This window comes from Myxine glutinosa, chromosome 8 (assembly GCF_964187855.1).
Source record: "Myxine glutinosa chromosome 8, kmMyxGlut1.1, whole genome shotgun sequence".
NCBI lineage: Eukaryota > Metazoa > Chordata > Myxini > Myxiniformes > Myxinidae > Myxine > Myxine glutinosa.
Window position 1 is genome coordinate 32,116,556 of NC_136268.1, and position 10,000 is coordinate 32,126,555.

Here is a 10,000-nt window from a genome sequence, read left to right on the forward strand (position 1 = left end):
CAGTGAAATCATTGGTTCATAAAGAAATCTAAGATGGCTGCCAATACTGGCCACCGATGTGGCAGATTCAGTCATGTCTTGTGCTCCATAATATATATTACAATACATTTTGATTCAATTTCTTGGTTTCCAAAGTCTGGTTATCCATTTAGTTGGTTTATCATGACACTAGCTCAATAGATCATCCCCTAAATCATGGATGAACAATAAATCCAAGATGGCTGCCGCTGAACGGCTCCTAGTCAGTTTTGCTTCGTCTACCAAACTACACAGGTTTATAAAATGTATCTGAATTCCCATTCAATATGATCCCCGGCTTTGGTTATGCTTTGGGAAAAATATGTTGTTCAAAAGGCACATAATCCTCAGTTACTAAGATCAAGATCAAGATCACTCTCTTCACTCTGAAAGTCTGAATAAAGTCCACAGGTATCCGAAGAAAGTTGTTCCATGGTGCTCTCCGAATTTTCCCCATCTCCTTGGTACTCTTCATCAACTTCAGATTCTTCTGCTCTTTCTTCTGCCCCACCGATACCTATAAAAAATGTGAATGGATATAGTCGGGATTCAAAACAGTAAATCATATAAAAATAACAAAATTACGATTGCATTTTGGACTTATCTACCTTGCTTTTCTCTTTCTCTACAGTGAACTTCACTGTCTTGTACATGTTTTCTGCTTGTATTCCTGTGTCTCTTCTTCCTTGAAGGCTGGCTTCTCTCTTCTACTGCATCTTCTAAATCTGCATCATACTCCGCGAGACCTGTAAGTGGAAGGTTACATATATTTAATCTGGATGAATGCACTGCCAGTGGGAATACATTGGAGGAACTTTATGACAGGAACGAAAAGCAATGATCAAAGTAATGATATATTTTTAGTATACTTACTTTGAATTTGTCTTTTCTTGCTCTTTTTCTTGGAGAGGCTTGGAGGGAGTTGCGGGCAGGTAAACCATATTGGCCTGATACCATCACCTGTATTTTCCCATCCTCTGTCAGTGATAGAAGGATACTCAATGTTTTGCTTGAGACACTGGTACCACACCCATGCCTGAAGGTCACTCCTCTTGAGGTGTTCATTGGTGCTACTCTCGTCTGGAAGGATGCTGGAACTAGATTTCACCTTTTGAGTGTTGTACGTTCGGATCCTTGTTTCAACAAAGCTTTCTTGTTCACTTCCAGAATACATGCAGGTTCTGAAGAAGCATTTAGCACTGGTAGCATCTTGAAAAGATTGATTTGATCTGCCCAGCTGAGAGAGTAGATGGGATTTCTCTTGTTTCAACATCTTCTTCAATGGCTTGATTTTGCCGATGCGAAATGGGAATGATGTCGTGTCACATCCAGTAATGCTATGATATGCTGGGAGAGTTTGACACACTTCATCTCCAAAATGAGTCGTTAGTTTCTTGACACTGACGTACCGATGGTCAATCTTCATGAACCAGTCTTGTGGTGGTTTGCAGACAGAATAGGCATAGCTCAAGAAGATCAGTACATCTGTATCTGAAGCCTTAATCACAACCGGACCTTCGCACTTGCTTGCATGAAGAACAAGCCTGGTGTCAGCCTCATGATGGTTGCAGGATTCAAGTTGTTCAAACTTAGTTTGCGTGATCAACCATGTATTCTGTTCCTCTGTCACGGTGAGTGGAATTCTGAGTTTCGATCTGACTGAATCACTTTTGAAGTAAGTGACCATAAATTTAATCAGCTCAGTCTTGTTTTCAGCATTATGCAGAAATGCGTCCCAATCTTTGCCTCTGGGCATACTCTGCTCGGGGCTTGTGATGTGGGTTCTTCTACCAGAGATCCCTCGGCGTCGTTGGGTTAACTCCTTTGTAGTGGACGTACAGTAGGAATCAAATATGATCCCAAGCTGTTTTGGGTTTGACTGGCTTGGTGGCATGCAGAATTTCAATAGGGCATCAGTGTATTCTCCCCAAGTCTGTTGAGCCGGGATTGACTTTACAGCTGCCATTCCGTCAATCAGCCAGTTGCTTCTATTTGGCGGTTCCTCTGTAGTTGATGAAGATTCCTCAATAAGGTAGTTCCTCAGCGCTGCTTTAGAACCTTGTCGAATGTCTCGTTCTGGTGTGGCAAGGGCAAGTGGAATAGTTGTCAGGGGGTGTGAATGTGCCTCTTCAGGGGTAGTTGCCTTTCCTACCAACACACCAAATGCTTGTCGATCCTCCTTGAGAACGTTCACTGCCTTTGGATTTTTCTTGACCTTCTCCATGCCCGTATTGATCTTGAGATTCACAATCCTGTCAAAAATGTTCATTCTGCCTTCTCCAGTAGCCTTGAGTCTAAGGTTAACAAAGTCTTGGAATTGTTTCTCTCCTGCTTCGGTTGATGACAACAATCCACTGACAATACCTTGGTTAATTTCCACTCCAGTTTTCATGTGACGCGCAGAACCAATCAGAAAAGGGTCAAAGTACTTATCCAATTGGATGACTAGGTTGCGAACCATGTTGTCATGCTGCCTCCGTGCCCCTATTGTTGTTTCCTTGTGAGTTGAAGAGGTCAGGATATGCAACCTTTCCTTCAATCTTCCTCTGAGCTTTGCCATTAAGTGACTCGTTTTTATGAACGCATCTGTTGTCTGCTTGCTGGTACTGTAACCGCCTTGCATTGGACCACCCCGGACTTTAACCTCTCTGTTGATTGTGGTCTCAGTGATCAAGTCCCCATGGATCGTAGAAAAGGGCTCGCCAGTCACCTGGAGGTAGCATCTTCTTGTGCTCCATGCTGATGGACTTTGCCCAATTATTGTTCAAGTCACGGACATCTGTGTATGGTATTCCAACGCCACATCGATTCAAGAGAGTAGTTGCCTCTTTGCTACCAGTGATTCTATGTATGGTCAAACTCAAAGCAGTTCCTAATGGTGATCGCTCACCTTTGACCATTTTTTCCCAGCTCTGAGTTATAGCTGAAATTTTCTCCGCTTCAGCGTTGCTTGTAGCCGTAGCATACCCAAATGCGTTTGTAGATCTCCTGGGATTGATTGACCAAGAAATGGCATTGAAGATACAGTGAAGAGGTCTGTGACTATCGAGTAGATCAAACAGCTCATCTGGTTCAAGGGGCCATTTGATATCATACCTCTGTGAAAGTTTACGACGAATCAGCTTTGAAAATGCTATTGTCAAATCAGATTCACGTAGACCATTTCCTTCAATTGTAGCCGCAGAATACGATATCGGATTGACCGCAGTGGAATGGACAACTAGCCGGTTCCCAAACAAGTGGAAGTCGATGGCGTCACCAAATTTCTCAGTCAGTCGTTTTTTCAACATGCAGGTTTTTGAAATCGGAGGGTCCTCAAGTTCATTGTCTTCACTGATCTCCTTTATGTCCTCAATCAATTCTCTCAGGAAATACGCCTTTTGATCCTTGACTACCATGCGGTGAAACAGTTTGAAAAAGCTGTCCATAACCTCGGTAGCTAATCTATCCTTCTCTGCTGCATCCGCTGACAGCAACTTTCTATCATATGCATAGGTAAAATTGTCATAACAACTTTTATGATAGTACACATCAACTGCAAACATGTCATATGATGCTCCACTCAGAATAACATCGAGTCGCTTCGCTGCATCATGGAACTTATCTCCTTCATCTTTGATTTTCATGTCCTTTGAACGTTCTACTTTACTGACAGCATTCTTCTCGGAGCATCTACCAAGACCACCACTATTGTACGGTTTACTGTCATCTTTCGTATCCACGTTGCACACGAAACAGATTTGCTTTTTCTCAAGTGACCCCCTGCGTATCCTATACGCGGGAGCAGCAACTGGTTCATTCGACTCATGAATATTCTCTGAACTGGAAACGGGAAGTTTGCGAGACTGGGCTTCCTTTCGGGCAATTCTGTTCCGAAATGTGATTCTACAGTTCTCATGAATCTTGACATCATGGCCTGCACTAGATAGTCTCACAGCGGCTGATTGAAATTCAGCATATGGTGCCTGAGTACACAGACTCTTGTCAACTTTAACCCATCTTCCCGCTAATTCTTGAATAGACTGCAATCCCTCCTCAGTCATATTATAAGCTGACTCAACGTCCTTAATAGTTTCATTACAGAGGCAGCACAACGGTTTGTCGCCCCTTGCTAAACTCAAAATCGGCGTGGATGCCATTGTGCAACCCTTTTCTCCTGTGCCAAAAAAGTTTTGTCTTTATGTAGTAATTTTATGAGGATTCACTGTATCTGCTAAGCCAGGATTCATGGAATCATTTCTTTGCGTCCGCATTCATGGAATCATTTCTTTGCATCCGGATTCAAGGAATCTGAAATGGAAACCAAGAAATTGAATCAAAATGTATTGTAATATATATTTCACTGAAATAAAAAGTACAAATATGGATTCCTTGACCCCAAAAACATATGACTGGACACCAAAATTATAATCATATCACACTCAGAACTGAAGTTATAGCAGTTTCCGTAATACGGAAGTTGCCCGGCGGCCATTTTGTTAATAAAGTACCGATTGTTAATTTTTATGGCTGAGTTATGACTGAGTTATCTTTCTTTATCATAATAGGCCACAATCAGTTGAAAAAAAATCATCTATGGGTAAAAGCAACTCTCAGAAATACTATTTTAGCTATTCTGGTGGCCATTTTGGATTTTTGGCCGCCATCTTGGATTTGAGGCAAATTTCAGGGTGGCCCACAAGCTTATTCGACAGAGTATGATCAAAAGTATATAAATCCACTGAGAAAACCTTGACTGGAAAACGGCGCCATTTCTGCCTGGCATGGACCTGTCTACAATGAGCACGGCCCAAATACAAGCCTTCATGGCCCAATTCATGGTGGAAATGCAGAAAAAAAACGACAGTATGGAACAAATGGAAAACAGAAGGAGGGCTGATAGTGAAAAAATGGAAAGCAGAATTATGGGGCAAATGGGGGTAATGGGAAACCAAATGGGGGTAATGAGGGACGAAGCGAGGGGTACCGGTGAGAAGTTAGACAAAAATTTTGAGGGGTTAGACAACGGGATAAAAGAGGTAAAGAATGGGTTAACGGGGGTGGAAAACAGAATGGCTGCTCAGGAGAATCAGTTAGAGGGGGTGAAAAATGGGTTAATGGGGTTAGAAAATAGGATGGAGGACAAATTGCGGGAAATAGGGGAACAATCTGCCAGGGAAATCAAACAAATGGGAGAGCAGATAGAGGAGGTGAAAATCGGGGTAGAAACCAAACTGGATGCTCAGAGGGATGAATTGGGACAGATGAGGGTGGCATCTACAAAAGAGATGGAGGAAATACGACGAGGGGTAAGTGAGGAGGTTTCGGGGCTACGCGAGGAGGTAAAGCGAGGTGAGAAGCGTATGGAGAAAGAGGTGAGAAATAATACGGCTAAGTTACAAGGGGGAATAGAAGATCTGACGGAGGAGGTGGAACAGCTGACAGAGGGACAAACGAAGTTAGTGGAGCAGGTTCAAAGGAACACTGCAGTACTCGGAGGGTTAAAGGCGACACAAAAAGAAATTAAAAACGAATTAATAGCGACGCAGAGGCAATGTCAGATGGTACGTGAGGAACTGACAATGAGGGTGGACGAGGTGACAGAGATAATGGAGACAAAGGACCGGGAGGTGAGGATGCACATAGAGACGGTCACGGTAGCCTTAGAGGACGAACTTGAGGAGACGCACCGAGAAATAAAAGAGGTTAAACAAAAATTAGAGGAAGTGGAAGAAGAGGTGAGTGAAATTAAGAAGAGACGGACAGAAACTAAGAGAGAAATCCAGGAGGAGGTAATGGAATTGGTACAAGGTCGGTGCTCAACTCATAATGTGATGCTCACTAACCAAATAAAGAGTTTGCAGGTGGCAAAGGAGGTGCGGAGACGAGGTACGGAGGTGAGTGGCAATGTATATGATGTGAGGAAAGCTTCAGTCGGCTTGGGGATTGGTTTGGATCCGGGTGTTCGTGGAAGGCCGTTGGTGAAGTGTGCGACAGGTCAGGTGTGCGAAAAAAGAGGTGTGCGAGAATGTCCGACCATGGGGTGTGTGAGGAAAAAGTGCACGCCGAGGAGTGAGTGTGCCGTCAGGAGTGAGTCGGTCGTAGCGCGTGTGCGAGGGAGCACAGGGAAGCGCGGTGTGGTGAGTGTTACGGAGGAAGTAACGAAAAAGTGTGCACAAGAGGATGCGCGAGAAAGGTGTGTAACGGACGGGTGCATGGGGAAAGCGCATGCTGTCAAGAGTAAGGGAGAATGCATGCCTGTGGTGAGTGTTACAGAGGGTGTAACGGGACAATGTGCGGAAGAGTGTGCGCGAGAAAGGTGTGTAACGGACAGGTGCATGAGGAAAGAGTGCGCTGTCGAGAGTAAGGGTGAGTGCGCGACCGAGAGTGGAGGTGAGAGTAGTGAGAGTGACACGGAGCGTGAGTTGGTTGTGGCAGGTGAGCGAGGATGTACACCTGGAATGGAAGGATGCACACCTGGAATGGTAGAGCGTGAGTGGGAATGCACGCTGGAATTGGTAGTGAGGCACGTGGTTGGGTGTGCGGGTGAGAGCACACCTGTGATTGTCACAAAGGAGGTGACCGAGAAAGGGGCGCGAAGAGGTGTGTTGGTGAGGTGTGCGAGCGACGAATGTGTGCCAAGGTGTTCGGTGGTCAGGTGTGTGACCAAGTCGGTGAGCGGAATGAGTGTACCGAGGTGTGTTAGAGAAGGTACGACCAAGAGCAGGGAGACGGCTGCATGTATGAGCAAGAAAGGGGTAGCGTATGCATGTAAGCGTCCAGGTGAAGCATCGACGGTAACCGGTTTAGCGGTTAGGGCGACTTATAGCCGAATCGGGCCCTCGGTGCGTGCCGGGCTTCGCGTGCCGCGAGAACCAGCGGGGATCCGAGCCACGGCGGGCTCGAAAGGACCGCCGTGCGTGATCCACGCTGGGCCTCGCGTGGAACGGCCGCGTCCGGGCTCCACTAGGCGGAGCGGGCAGCCCGATAGGAAGGGTCATGGCGACCACTTTCTATTGAGACGTGCCGGCAGGTCGAGATCGGGACATTGGATGGCTCCATGCCGAGGTGGTGCGTGGGATCTCGGCCCGGGTAAGCCCCCGTCCCTGCCACGAATGCGGGACGTATCCAGCCGCTGGCACAAAAGAACCCGCGTTCATTGCTCGGCTGTACGAAGCCGGGCTGTAGACGTGAATTGGCGCACCGAGAGGATGTAATAAGTAGACGGATGATGATGGTAGTGATTTGATACGAAATTTATAATAGTGGGTAGAATTGGCAGTAAATGGAAAATTTTTGAATTGGTTGGAATCTGGACGAACAAAATTGATAGTGAGAGACCCCCGATGTGGTGGGATGGCAAATCCACCATCCCTCACAGACGTGGGGCAAAGGAGCTATAGTTTATGGGGTGTATGGCAGTGAAAACTAGCCCGGGTGGGTTAGGTTATATTGATAGGGATCTAGCGAAGATGACATTAGGTGACGTTAAGGTTAGTTAGTGACTGATACCTGTAGTGGGGACGCAGGTAGATTAGTGTGGATTATAATGACGAGGGAGCGCAATAGTTTAAAGGGACGACTGGGAAGCGCAAGTTTCAGAGGGGAGTAGTTAGCTGAGATGATGCCGTGTGTGTGAGGATTGAACAGGTGTGATTGAACAGGTGTGATTGCACAGGTGTGCAACTGAACAGGTGGATGGAGCAGTGTATGAGTGAGTGATAGTGATTGTGTATTGTGATGACCAAATGGTCCAGGAAGAAAGGAGGGTGCAGGTGGCACCAGGTGTGAGAGCACAGGTGTGCAACAGCAGGTATGGAGAATGGTAGTGTGGAATAAATGGAGTATTGGAATGGATGGTCGTGGAGTGAGAATGGTGGAGTGGAGTGGATGGTGCGAAGGTGTGAATGGGGGAAGAGTGGACCCCCATCACGGATACCCAGGGCGGGTAGTGTAAGTGTTAGGTAGAGGGTACAGGTAAATTGTGGTTGGATATTGGCATCTGTGGTGCGGGTGACAGAATGGTATTTGGATGGGTGCATTAGTGTTGTGGAAATGGCTGGGCGTGTAGCCTGTTAGTGTGTGTAGTTGTTTGGGCGCTCCACCACTGTAAGGATGTCGGCCAGGTGAGGCCGCAGGTGGGCTCTGGGAGCCGGTAGTAGTTGTTGTGGATGGGGCCCGAGGATCCGGAGGACGGACCCGGGTAGCCCAGTGCCAGAGGGCACCGAGTGGGGTGACAGAGCCAGGAGGGGCCTGCCCCAGTTAGATAGGTTAGGGTGAGGAGCTCGTAAGCTCGGGTGGCAACTACAGTGGTGGAGGTGCGCAGGTGGGTAGACCTGTTGGGAGAGCTAGACGTCGCAGCCCAGAAATTGTGCGAGGGCACCGGGAGATGAATCGGGGGAGTGAGACCACAAATTGAGAAGCACCACAGTTTGGTCAATGGGAATTGGTTATTAGAACCCATAGTGTAAGTTGGCCAATGGATTGGCAGGGAAAGACCCCGGGTAGTGTAAAGTGTGTTAAAGTCATTTAGAAAATAGTTAGGATGAAGGATCTCCTCGCACCATCTGCATCCACTCACCTGAGGTGACAGGTACTCCACACCATGCCATGTTTTGATTATTTTTTATGATGCAAATGTTTGGATTGTGAGACGCATCATGACATGGGTGCGACATTGTGCTTTGATGTTCCATCTCTGCCTCCTTATGAGGATTGATGACGAATTGGGTGATGGCAAATTTTGGTTAGAGGGATTGTGGTGACGAATTTGGTATAGGGGAAATATGGGGAAGACGTGACAGTAGTGACGAATTGGTAATGTGTAGATTTTGTACATATGGGGTAAGGGCAAGGGTAGGGTAGGTGACAGGGGGGTGACGTACGGTAGGGACGAGCTTTCTCACTTCGCCCTCCGTACGCATTTCGCCTTGCATTGCCTTATTGACGTGTACCCTTGTGACCTTACCCCTCGCTCAATTGTCTTTCTTTTGTCTCCCACATGACCTGTGCGCCATTGGGTGCCGAGGGGAGCGTGCGTGAGGTGGCCATTGTGCGCCCGAGATTCCCAGAACCAGCATGCATTGCGTTGATGTACCACTTTATGGACCGCTGTTCTGCGGCCAAGTACCACTTGATGGACCCCAGGTTCTGGGGCAGGGCACCTCTGTTGGAGACCGGCCATAGTGGCCAGGGAATCTTGCTTGCGGACCTCGGTAAGGTGGCACCTATGCCAAACAGGTGGACCACCCTTAGTTGGCCCCTGAGGCCCTAAATAAAAACGAACACAAGTTGTGCTTTTTATTATGTCCAAATAGGCCGCATGAAGCCAGAAGACGTCGGGAAGAACATCGGCCCAGCAGAGAAAGTGAAGACCACCACCAGTTGTTTTGTTGTGTTTATTAAGAACCATGGTGACTGCGCACCGAGTGGTGCTTTTGGTGCTTTGTGGTGCTTTTGGTGCTTTTTGGTGCTTTGGTGGTATTGGTACTGGTGCATCGATGCAATGCGTGCTGTCTCCTCCCTCCCAACAGGAATTTCTTTTTCTTGTTCCCTAAGAAAAAAAAAAAAAAAACACAGGTCCTGGGTTGCGTTGTAAATAAGAAATCACGTCATTGTAAATAATGCTCCCCACCGTAAATGTATAGTTTGAGAATAATTCCGTAATTCGGTTAGCTGTGGGCTTGAGTCTGTTAGACAGGGTGCAATGCAATAGGGGGACATACTTATTTGTGTTTTAAGATTGTCACACTCAGGGTCAGGTTAATTGTAGAGGGAATTACACCTATGTGTCACACTAAGTTAAAGTTTAGTAGGCCCGAGGACGGGCCTGAAGAAAGGAGGGTGCAGTGTAACGGTTTTGAGAAGTGTGTAACGAATTTGAGAAGTGTAACAATTTTGGAGGAAGTGTAACGAATGTGAAAACGTTACAATGTGAACGTTACAAAAGTATGGTAACACCCTGTTAATGTAAATAATGGTCGCAGCCGTCCTAGTTAATTCC

General features: G+C 46.6%; 1 protein-coding gene and 1 long non-coding RNA gene across 2 annotated transcripts in view; one reads left to right on the plus strand and one right to left on the minus strand.

The window, feature by feature from the left end:
* The window catches only part of LOC144893148 (uncharacterized), a 1,012-nt gene extending 22 nt beyond the window's left edge, over positions 1-990 (minus strand). Inside the window, exons 1-3 of the long non-coding RNA XR_013624211.1 lie at positions 892-990; positions 627-764; positions 1-535 (exon numbers count right to left, since the gene is read on the minus strand). The exon at positions 1-535 is cut by the window's left edge and continues 22 nt beyond it. This is a non-coding gene — a long non-coding RNA (uncharacterized LOC144893148). The remainder of the gene's footprint in view (positions 536-626; positions 765-891) is intronic.
* The window catches only part of PPTC7 (protein phosphatase targeting COQ7), a 128,689-nt gene that overhangs the window by 101,507 nt on the left and 17,182 nt on the right, over positions 1-10,000 (plus strand). The gene's annotated exons all lie outside the window — the stretch shown is intronic.